Consider the following 12,343-nt stretch of genomic DNA (forward strand, 5'->3'; position numbering starts at 1 on the left):
AAGAGTATCACCTTGAACGTGCTCACATTCCATCTCACCTCCTTCCTTCCTGCTCACCTGCAGAGTCTTGAGATCTTCCTGTTTTCCTGCCATCAATTTCCAGCCCTTGTCCTTTTATCTGCTAACCCGGAGCTTTCTCTGCCGTACACCCTACCCACTTCCTGCAGGCCTTGCAAAAGAATATTAAACACAACTGGGGCTGGCACTGATCTTCCAGGAGTCCTGCCCTTTACACCTCCCTGTGGAGAAAAGCCTCTGTCCCTTTATTATTGGCATTTGTTCCCTACTTTCCATCATTCCCTGACTGTGTCAATATAGCCCCCATCTCAACTGGTCAGTGGCTCAATTATTTCAAAAGGTCTTTAGTGAATAAAATTCCTTGAAGTCTTGAAAGTTTATGTAGGTGTTTTTCGAACCTTTGTAGCAGCAAAATCCTTAATTACCCTACTGTTGTGCCACCACTGGACATCTAGAAGGGTGTGAGTGTATTGATCAAGACCAGAAAAGGCACTCAGTCAATGGGTAGCTGATTATGAATAGTAACAAGGAGCCCAGGGAACGGTGCAACACAGAAAACAGCCCTTTCCTGCCTGGGTCACCTTTCAGTCTTTGCAGAATTGGCCTCAGATATAGGCTATAGGGGAGCCTATCTTTTTCATAGGTCACCCTCCATCTTCACTTTTCAACCCACTCCCCAGTCCAGAGTCCTGATCTCCAGCTTCTGGCTCCCTGCACAGTCAAAGTCAGGGAATATGTGTTCTATCCTGTAGGGTAAAAGAAAGCATCACAGTTTTCTGTGGGTATAGTGATGATGGTGGTGATAATGACGTTCATGATTAAGATGGTGGTGATGGTGATGATGGTGGTGGTGACAGTGATGATGGAGATGATGATGCTTGTGATAATGAAGATAACCATGGTGATGATGATGATGATAATGACGGTGGTGGTGGTGGTGGAGATGGTGTTGATGCTGATGTGATGGTGGCATCAGTAGCTAAGAATGCAAGGCACTATGCTTAGCAGTTTGCATTTATTAACTCGTTCAATCCTCAGGGCAGCCGTATGAGCCAAGTATTTTTTATGATCGATCCCATTTTACCGGTGAGGAAATTGAGGCACAGAGTTGTTAAGTAACTTGCTTAAGGTGACAACAGCCAGCAAAGGCAGAGCTAGGATTTAGACCTAGGCAGTCTGCTCCAGAGCTCCTGCTTTCAGCCACTGCACTAAAGGTATAGACGCTTCAGACTTTGGGGTGGTAAATCTAGAAGCAAATGAACTTGTGTTAGTATTGTGTCGAGCTCTCATTAACTATGTTAAATGACCCCACCAGCAGTGAGGATGCGATGTGAGGAGAGGGGACCGAGAACCCCACTATGCCACACATTTTCTAAGGAAGAACCTTAGGTAGAAAATAAATACAAGCAGAGCTGTTTGGGAGGAACAGGTAAGGAGGCCTGGAGTCTGTTAAAGACCTTCCCAAAGACGCTCCAAAGTGGCTCTGAAGGCTTTGCCCCCAGATACACTAGGCGCTGTAGAACTCAGATGAAAAACCCTTTGGTTCCAGGTGTAGTCAATCTACTGGCCACTGCTTATTACCTACCTGCTACCTGCCAGGTACTTTTGTAAAAATGCAACGTGTCTTGCAGCACAAATTCAATTCTACGGAAGTTGCACTAAATTGTCTTTGGATGTTAAAGAAATCAATTTAAATCCTCAACGCTGCTTTTGGAGTGAGGTGTGATTATCCTCATGTTATAGGTAAGGAAACTGAGGCTCAGTGCAACCAGCCCAAGTTCACCTGGTCTAAATTGGTGGCAGAGCTGGGGTTGGAGCCAGGACGGCGTGACTCAGAAAACGTACTCTCCCCCGGCTAAGTGGGCTGCTGGCTGTGCATTCCCCATGGAAACGAGAGCCTTCGGCTCTCTTTGCGCATGCGCCAACTCGCCCCCTCGGCCTCGGAGGGCCGCAGCACAGCCCTCAGGTGTGATTTCTCTGGGCAACACCTGGGTGGCTGCTCGTGCTCCCACACCCCGTTCATTCCTTCCCCTGTGGGTTATTTCCGAGTCCACAGACTTCTCTTCTTTATTCCAGTCGCCACCAGCTTGGTCCAGATGGAGGCTGAGGGCTGACTCCTCTGTGCTGTAATTCCCCGGGCCCTGCCGTGGCGCTCTTAACGGCCGGGGTCACATCTGTGAGCTGACATCCTCTCCAGCTCAGCGGACCCACACTCCTGCCAACCAACCACCCCAATTTCATCCATGAGCTCCTGCAGCTCTCTCAGGTGGACGCCATCTGCTTGCAGTAATTTATCTGCCCTTACTTCTCTCCAATCTGGCTTAGAACATCCTGGTATTGACCACGGTTTGATCTAGTACCTGTCTGCTGTAGAAGTCATTCTAATAGCCTCTGTAGACCAAGGCTGGAAGTCCATTCAACCTGTTAGCTATTTTCTTTTCATCCTTTCCCCTGTCGAGAACATCTATTAGTCATTCCATCATTTTCGGAAACGAAGCAGGCAATGGGGCTGGTGGTTTGTGCCGCCCTCCTAGCAGGGTGCTGACCTTGTCTGTGATCAGGAAGTCGTGTTGCCTAGTGACTGAGAGTATCAACTACGGAGTCACACTGACCGGGGCTGAAGCCCTGGTCCCATCACTTCCCATCTGGGAGCTACTCCTCCACACTCCATCACAGTGGCTGTGCTGGGGTTGCCAATCACGATACACAATCTCCTTGGCTGCAGTGATTGGTCCAGGGATGGGTCAACCAGAATCCTTCCCTGAAGTTTTCTAAGCATGGCCTGTTGGGGAGGCCATTTCTACACGTAGAATCTGGAGCTGCTAAGGTCCTTCTCTCACTTCTCCTGTAGGCGTCTGTTTGAAGCAGGTGAGTGTGCTGCCGACAAGCTCAGAGAATGAGAATCAAGAGATGGGGAGGAATTGGGAAACAGGGAGTGAGTAGGAGAGTCTGCCCTCCCTAGAGCTCAGTTCCTGAGGTCTCCAGAGCCAGCAGCGTCACCTGCCTTTCAGTTACATGAGTCGATGGGTCCTTCTTTCCCTCTTGAGCTGTTATGTGTTGGGGTCCTGCTGATTGCAACCAATGTGTCCAGACTAATCCAGCCCCCAAATGAGTTTACTGCGTCTCTAGAAGTCTTTCCTCTTTAATATCATTAAAAGGCCACTTTTCATGGGACTGGGATGAGAGTCTATTGCCAACTACACAACAAAATCCTGGAGGCCCAACTGTGTCTGGCTATGCCTCAGTGGATTCTCTACTTCCACCTGGGCAAGCTTTTCTTTCTCTTTCTTCTTTTTCTTTCAGTGATCCAAACTACTTACAAAGCACTTTTATACCTTATGCTGTCAGCCACTTTTTGAGACAGAAATCTACTCATGGGGTCAACAGACCTACTACGCCCAGTCGTTGTTCTTGGCACTGGGAAGACACAGGTGGATAAGACAAAGCTCTCACCTTCATGAACTTCCATTCCAGTGGGAGAGACAAGCAAGTGAATAAATACACAATATGATTTCAGGTGGCAGTAAGTCCTATGAAGACAAAATAGATCAAGTCAGAGAGCGACTGGGGGCTTGGATGCCATTTTAGACAAGGTGTTCCTAGGTGATTGTAGAAGGCCTTTCTGAAGAGTTGACATTAAACCAAAGACACGAATGAACTCAGGGAGCAAGCCACTGGGAAGAGGATTCCAGGGCTATGTACAGCATGTCCATCGACCCTGAAGCAGGAATGAGATTCCTAATAATCTAAGACAGCAAGGCCAATGGTGTGAAAGTGGGGGGCAAGTCTGGGCGTTTATTAGCCCATATAGTACCTTCATGTTATTTAGAAAAAGGCATCCTCTTCTGGGTAGCCTAGCACCAGCCGTCATTGTGTAGGACACAACCTGGACAACTGTACCTGGCAGTCATGAAGAAAGTCTTAGGAGATAAGGTCACAGAGAAACAGGAACCAGATCATGTAGGATATCTCGATACATTGAATTTTACTCCAAGTCAGCACTACTCAAGAGAAATAAAACATGAGCCACATATGTAATTCAAAAGTTTCCCATAATCACATTAAAAAAACAAAAAAGAAACAGGTGAAATCACTTTAATGACATTTTATTTAACCAATCATACAGAATATTAACCTTTCAACATGCAATCAATGTAAAATATAATGAGATATTTGAAGTTCTTTTTTCAGACTATTTAAAAATATCCAGTATACGTTTTACACCTATCCTTGCACGTCTCAACTTAGGTGCTGAATTTTTATCATAAATACTTGATCAGTGTTTAGATTTCATATGCTTACAGTGAGAACGTAGGTGCACATACCCAGGTTGTCCCAAACACGCTGAAAAGGTTTTCTAATAACTGAATTGGGCATCCGTTTTTAAGCTCAAATTAATTAGATTAAATTAAAAATGGACTTTCTCAGTTGCATGAACTCCGCTTCACGTGCTCAACAGCCGCCTGTGGCTAGCGGCTGCCATACTGGACACGGCAGGTCTAAGTGCTCTGGGAACCACTGTAGGCTGGACAACAGGCAGGGACATGAACTTCCTGACCTTTAAGAAGGATCTTTCCGGAAGCTATGTGAAGAACAGCCCTGTAAAGGGCCTAGAATGGAAACTGGGAGACCAGCTGTAACCGTCCAGGTGGGGGATGAGGGAGCCTTGCTCGAAGGTGGTAAGGCGGTGGTGAGAGTGGGCAGGTTTGGAATACATTCCGAAGGTCGGGCTCACAGACATCGCAGGGAGAGATGGAGAATGACTTCAGGGCAGACGTTCTGGGATATTGATGAAGCTCAGCCTTCAGGAACCTCACTTGTGTGGGCTTCTCTCCAAGGCTCGGGTTTTGTGCTGGGTGTGGTACTTGTCAACTTTTTCAAATGCGCTATTTTGTGATGATTTTTTTTCTCATTCTAAATAAATATTCACCTTTGTTCCTGATTTTATTAATAATCCTTTTTTCTTATTCCAGATTGAATAAGCTTCAAATCCATTAAGACCTGGATCAGCCTCTGCTCTAGGATGTACTAGCCCATTTTGAAGATGAGTAAACTGAGTCTTGAAGAGGTAAAAGTGACTTGACTAAAGCAAATTGGTCAGCTCTGATTGCATGTTTTTCTGTAATGAGGCACTTTTCCTCCAGTAAGTTGACTGAAGACAATGCTCTGGATTTAGAGAGTTATTCATTCTTTTTAATGCTCCCTTCATGTTTTCTGAAAGACCACTTTTGACCGTATGAGCTGTATCATCTTTCTGAAAGGAGCAGGTAAGTAGGCAAGCTAATTCTTGGGTATGCGCTCCCCCCACTTTCCCTCAGACAATGAATTTGTTCTATGATTAGGAAGTGGTCTAACCTGATGGCTAAAATGGGATTTGCAGTCAGATGCCAGGTGTTTGAACCCTGACTCTACTGCTACCTCACTGTGTGACCCTGGGCAAATCACTGTCCCTCTCTGAGCCTCATGATGGTAAAATGTGGATGGTGGCACCTACTGTACAGGGCAGTTATGAGGGTTAAATGAGATGCTTCGTGTAAAACAGTAGCCATTTGCCTTACAGGCAGTGTACTCAGTAGTTAATTGCTGCTATTATTATTACTGTTTTTATTAGTCTATTTTTTGGTGCCTTTCCTCCATGGCTTCCTGGTCCAGTCACTGTAATCAAGGCCAGGGTCCTGACCCACCTGTGTCAGAAAAGGGCCAGTCAGCTGGTCATCCCTTATAAAAACTTGATCTTTGCATCACCTTAACCAAGTGGTCAAACTTTGCGTCACCAGCGGTGGGACAGCTTGATGTGTGCCCTGATGAGATGCACTGAAACACCTATATCATCTATGTTCTTGTCAGAGTGTTTCACCTGAATGTCATCATGAGGAAACAAGCAGCAAATCCAGAAAGTTCTAAAGGACAACCGGCTTGAACTTTTCCAAACAGTTTATGTCATGAGGAACAAACAAAAAGGGGTGGGGGACTATTCTAAATTGAAAGAGTCTAAGGACACAGAAGAACCACATACCATAGGCTAACCCTGATTGGTCCAGGTTCGGATGAAACAAAACGAAACAAAACAGCTGCAAGAAAACATTCAGGGAACAAACGGGGAAATGTACTAGGTAACTGAATTAATGTTAGTTCTTATAGGTGTGAATTGGGATCAGGGCTGTTACCAGTAAAACATGGACAGGAATACCTCCTGTACAGGGTGGTGGAGAGGATTAAATGAGATACTCCATGTAAAAAAAAATAGGAGAATGTCTTTATTTTTAAGAGATGCATGATGAAGTAATTGGTGGGGAGCTGGGTGATAGGAACGGTTGCTCAAGGAGAGAGACAGAGATGAGATGGGGAGAGAGAGAGAGAGAGAAGGAGGGAGGGCAAGGGAGAGAGAGTTAACACAGATAAATCTAGCAGAAAGCTACATGTGTGTTCATCGTACTAATTTTTCAACTTTGCTGTAAAGTTGAATTGTTTTCCAAAACAGTAAAGCTGCTGACCTTCAAAGCCATTGACCTTTACTTTCTGTTCAATAAGCTATTTGGCCTACCTATGCAGGGCAATGGAAGGTTTCCATCAATACCAGGTCTACATTGGCTTCTTTGCTAATACTGTTCATATTGTTCTCTAATCTTGGTCATCCCCATCCAGGGCATGGCTGTGCGTGGATGGTGAGTGTCCCAAAGCGTTATCACGCGAGATGGAGTTTCCACTCACTGGGATTCCCTAGCACACCCTTTTCCAGGTGAGTCCAGGGCCCCACTGCTATCTGCGTCATCCTTCTCCAAGCAGCTTTTCTACTCCCATCTGCTGTCTCTCTCCTTCTTGTATCATTTTTGGCCTGGAAGCCCATCTCATCAATTGTTTCCCTGCCACCGGGTCTCCGAGATGCCAGCTACATTAAGATCTCCATTTTCTGCCAAGGATCCATATGTGCTGTCTTGTTATTTAGGCTCCTGGCATTGGGATATGTAATCTGGCTTTGTTTATCTGGTTGCTCTCTGCCTATATAATGTCTCATTCGATGGGTCAGCTTCTGTCTATGCCATTTATCCTTTTTAAGAAGGCTACAAGGCTTCCCTCCTGGCCTCTATAACAGAGGCCTCATCAATCCTTACCACCTTCTGGCTTCCTCCCATTTTATTTTAAGTTTGGAAAATCCAGTAAAGGAAATGGTGGACCTTTTAAAACTCCTGTAATAGAACCTGTATTAGTTGAGTTGTGATAGCAGGAGAATCATTTGTATTATAATTAATTGTTTCTCTGTACGTATCCTACTCTAAGCTCTAAGTTCCTTGAGGCCAGGGGCTGTGTCTTATTCCCTAACCCCAACCCTCAAATTGTGTCTGGTACATAGTAGGAACTCAACAAATGTCTGTTGAATAAAAGAAACATTCCTATAGCTATAATCATAACCGCTTGTTAATTGGACAGTCATTCAGAAGGAACAAGCCATTTTCCCTCAGACATCAAAAGGCTAACAATTCAGAAAGACCTCTCTGCCTCAACACCATCGTTAAGCAAAGGGAGTGTTTGCAGGGGATTTTTCTGGGCTCAGGGCCTGGGAAAGAAGAGTGAAGGATTCAATACAACGTATGTTTATTGACCTGCTACTGCCCAAGGCCTCTGCTTTCATTCAGTAAACCCTATTGGGAGCCAGTGTTCCAGGAACTCGTGAGGACCAATGAAAAAAACGTGAAGAGCCATTGACTGCTCTCAAGGAGCTCCCAGTATCCTAGGGAAGGAGGACCGAAGTACACAAGCGCTAATCAGACAAGACAAAGAGAAATAAGTGTCACGAGAAGAAAGATGAAAACATGACCCAGAGTCCTGCTTCTGAAATGATCTCAAAGCTCTCGGGATAAGAGGTTGGCGAAACAGTAAGAACAACAATATTGGTGGTGGTTGTAATTACAGAGCATTTGGACAGGATGTAGGTTCTCATCTACCATGAAGCATGAAACAATTCCTCGTTTCCTAGAGGAGGAAACCAAGACTCACGAAGGGATAGTGACCTGGCCCAGATCTCCCAGCCAGGGGGTGGCCAAGCTTGGACTTCTGCCACTGCTTTTCCTCATTTATCTCTGAGGAATTGGTGTGAGGTGCTGGTTCACAGTAGACTCACCTCTTTCTCCCAAAGTCTGACTCAGTTGGCCTGGGGTCACTGTGTTTCAAAAGCTCCCAGAGTGATACTAATGAGAACCATTGTGTATTAATCATATATCTTATTCTGTCTTTTTGATGCTTTGCTATCTTGGGAACTTGCGGACCCTGGAGGGACTGCTCTCCCAAGGTTAACCAATTCCTAGCGATGGTAAACAGCTCACCTGTGAGCGGGCCTTTCATGTGCAAACCAGCCAACCCAGAGCCCAGCCCCCGCCGGCTCCTCCATGGGGCTCCCTCACTCCGGGCCACTGTCCCCCTGCCCTCATCACCCAGGGCAGGTACCAGACAACCAGGGATGGGCCCTGTGCCCCTGAGCCCGCTGGAATGATCCAAACCAGCCCATCCTAAGCCTGCCCGCCCTGCCTCACCTGTTTCTTTCCTCGACAATAACGATAAAGGCCTTTGCTACGTTTTCCCCTTCTCCCTCTGCCTCCTGAGCGGCCCTGCTGCTTCCCTGTGCTCCCCCATCCCCCCTTGGCCTTGGCGTGCCCCTTCTTTTGGGAACTGTGAGTATCAAAAACTGTCTCTCCAATAGCAGTTGTCCCTGGATCTGTTAGCCTTGCCATGCCTAAATAATAGAAACATCTTCTATATTTTAAGAACGGTGATATAAGGAATGGAGCCAATAAGGGCTTTGCAGATCCCCAGGAGGTGGGGATCACCCCCATTGAGAGGTCTCTTCTTCCTCTTCCCCCCAGACAGAGTGGCTTCCCTATTATCTAGTTTACAGAGTAACCTTTTCAAACATCATTCAGGTCATGGCTCTCTCTGGGTCGAAACACTGCCATGACTCCCCAGAGCCACAGTTGTTATGGCCCCCTCGCCCTGTGGACCAGCTGACCTCGCCCTGGCACACTCTCTTCCACCAAACTGGCCTCTTTGCTGCTCCTGGAAGCCTCCAGGCAGGCTCCCTCTTTATAGCAGTTCCCTCTGCCTGGAACACTTTTCCCCAGATAATCCCCACAGCTAAGCCCTCCCTCCCTGCGGTCTTTGCTGAAATGCCATCTTCAGGGGGGGATACCCTTGAATATACGATGTAATTGATTATGCTTCCTGCTTTGCCTCTCCTCTCCTCCCCTCCCTATACCCTTCTGCGTGTCAGCTCCGCAGACCAGAACTTTGCTGGCTTCTTTGATGTATTCCAAGGACTCAGGAAAGGGCCTGGCACAGAGAAGGCACTAAAATGATTATCTGTTGAATGAATACATTTCCACCTAAGATTTTGTTGCACAAACTTCCTTAATTAAAAGAGTTGGCAAATGACTTGCCTAGATCTCTTTGACCATCTTCAGACTGAGAACCCCCTGGATCTGCAGGGCAGGGGTAAAGGGTATTTGTTAAAATGTCAAGGTAGGGGGCGGTCTTCTAGCCAGGACTTTGAGGATGGCCAAGAGAATGTCACTTCTGCTCTGGGCAAGATGGTGTCTCAGTTATAAATAGTAATAATCTTCGAACACCAACCAAAGGAAATGAAAGATCCTGGGGGGAAAATGTCATTATTTTGATGTAGGAAATCGAGCTGGTGACATCTCTGTTAGGGAGTAAATGAGTAGAAGAGGGTACACATGGAAATAATATTTTAGATTTTCAAAGAGCCCTTGACAAGGTTCTGCACCAACATCTTTTTTTTTTGTTTTGTTTTTTATGCGGTACGCGGGCGTCTCACTGTTGCGGCCTCTCCCGTTGCCGAGCACAGGCTCCGGACGCGCAGGCTCAGCGGCCATGGCTCACGGGCCCAGCCGCTCCGCGGCATGTGGGATCTTCCCGGACCGGGGCACGAGCCCGCGTCCCCTGCATCGGCAGGCGGACCCCCAACCACTGTGCCACGAGGGAAGCCCCCAACATCTATTTTTAAACCTTTAGTTAGTGTAGGATGGGGTGGGCAGTGTGGGATGAGAAAGTGACTTAGAGACAGGGAGGAAAGAACAGTAATGAAGAGGCAGCTCTGGCAGGAACCGTGTCAACTGCTGGGACCCTGGCGAGGAGCCCTGGAAATGGTCCCTTGTGATGTTTTTACAAACGATCTGGAAGAAGACGTGCCCAGTGAAGTCAGCTCTCGGCACGTGACCTTGGACCTTTCTGGGTGGTAGAATGTCAGGCCAATGGAGTTGAACGGCGGGAGGTCTTCAGGGCTGAGTGCGCGGGCAGGGAAGTGGCAAATGAGCTTCAGTGGGGCAAACCCTGGTCATGCATCCAGGGAAAAGTAACGTGGAGCTGTCAGCCAGGGCCCAGGGAAATGTCCGGGCAGGCACTGTGCACTATTTCTGGAACACATCAGGCAAGACACAAACAATACTGGATCTTCACAGGAGGGGCATCAGGTCGTTGAAGGACTGCTTCATGAAAGCCCTCATTTCCCGCCGTTCTCCCCCCGTGCCCTACCCACCTTTGCTGGGGGTTCCTTTTAACTTTCCTTGCCCCTCTTCCATAACTCCATGCTTTGGAATGTTGTGTTGCCCTCCGCAGAGAGTATAACACCATCTTGTGAGTTCCTGGTACCCCTGTAATCCTGACGCAGATGCCTTGAGACCTCCCCCGACTATGGGTCCCCCTGTCACTGCTCAGAGTTAATCTTGCCTTCTCTGTGTTCATTCCATTCTCTGCTCAGACCCCTGTTGAAAGTGTGTAAAGATGACCTGCCGCACGTTGGCCTCTTGCAAGGTGAGCTCCTTAAAAGTGAGAAATGTTTTATATAGTAGGTGATCAGTGCCTATTTATGGGGTGCACAAAAGGAGAGCAGACCTATCCTGTGTATCTCAAGACAGACACATGGAGATGGGAGACGTCCCAAGTCAGCCACTCTGACCCTCGGGGGGGGAGGCACAGTAGGGAGGCAGGTCTCTTCAGCCTGGAAAGATGACGGCAAAAGTGGACACCAGTAACACGTTGAAATCCTTGAAAAGTATAGAGAAGATGAACAGGGCCCTGCTCACCAGATCACAGAATATTGGAAAGGGGAGGCACTTGATGTTTAAGAAAATCTTAAAAAAAATGTTTCACATAAAAGAAACCTGCCTTAAATCTTTCTGGCTAACGAAGCATCCTATTTTTAAAAAATCAACTTTGTTTTGGTAAAATTTGCGCACAATGAAATACCTCCATTGTGACGGCGCGGTTCAGTGAGTTTTGACAAATGTATGCAACCGTGTAACCTATCTGCTTTCTATTACTGTAGACTAGCTTGCCTGTTCTAGAACCTCATACGTATTCTTAGTGTCTAGCTTCTTTCCACCAGCTGTGTGTTTTTGGGATTCATCCCCGCTGTTGCCTGTATCAGTAGCTGCACCTTTTCCATCGCCGTATAGTATTTCATTGTGGGGCTACGGTACAGTTTGTTTATCCATTTGGGTATTGAGGACATTTGAGTTGCTTCTAGTTTGGGTCTATTTTGCACAAAACTGCTGTAAACATTTGTGTCCAAGTCTTTTTGTGGATAAGACACAGGGTTCATAAGTAAAATAAAAGAGACAGAATCCCACAGTTGGGAGGGAAAGTTGATAGGAATCTTAACTCTTGCTGGATCCAACCCTCTGCCTGCCGCTTTTCCCTCTCTCTCACATTCCTGAAATCCAGCTGCTTCGTCTTCACTTGCTCCACTGACAGGGAGCTCACTACCTCTCAAGGCAGCTTATTCAGTGTGGGGAGAGCTCCAATTGCTAGAAAGTCCTCCCTTAACTGAATTTCGACTCACCATTGGATAGGCCTCCCCCAATGGGTGCTGAAATTAAGTCCAATAACTTGTCCACACAGTCGGATACTTGAACACAGGCACCAGCTCCACGTCAAGTCCTCCCCATTTTAGTCTCCATGTCCTTTGTTCTGCCAACATTTTCACTGGAGATTTATGGCTCCAGCTTTCGGCCATCCCTCTTCAGCTGCATCACCAAGAAATGAACACATTGCTGCAGCCATGGCCAGGCTGACCCAACTCTGGCCAGCTTGTCCTGCTCTCTGCACACCACACTGACCCCACATTCGTCCAGGACCACCACCACATGTTGCACGCCTCCCCCATCGTGCTCACAGGCACCCAGAGAGCAGCCTGCGGCCACGTGTTGCTCTTAAACCATGTCCCCACCCTGTCCTCTCCGGTGGGGAGCAGATTTATGGAAACGATACACTTGAAACTACAAATAGCTTTGAAAATGATTCGGACAACTTCATG

This window comes from Tursiops truncatus, chromosome 15 (assembly GCF_011762595.2).
Source record: "Tursiops truncatus isolate mTurTru1 chromosome 15, mTurTru1.mat.Y, whole genome shotgun sequence".
NCBI classification, from domain to species: domain Eukaryota; kingdom Metazoa; phylum Chordata; class Mammalia; order Artiodactyla; family Delphinidae; genus Tursiops; species Tursiops truncatus.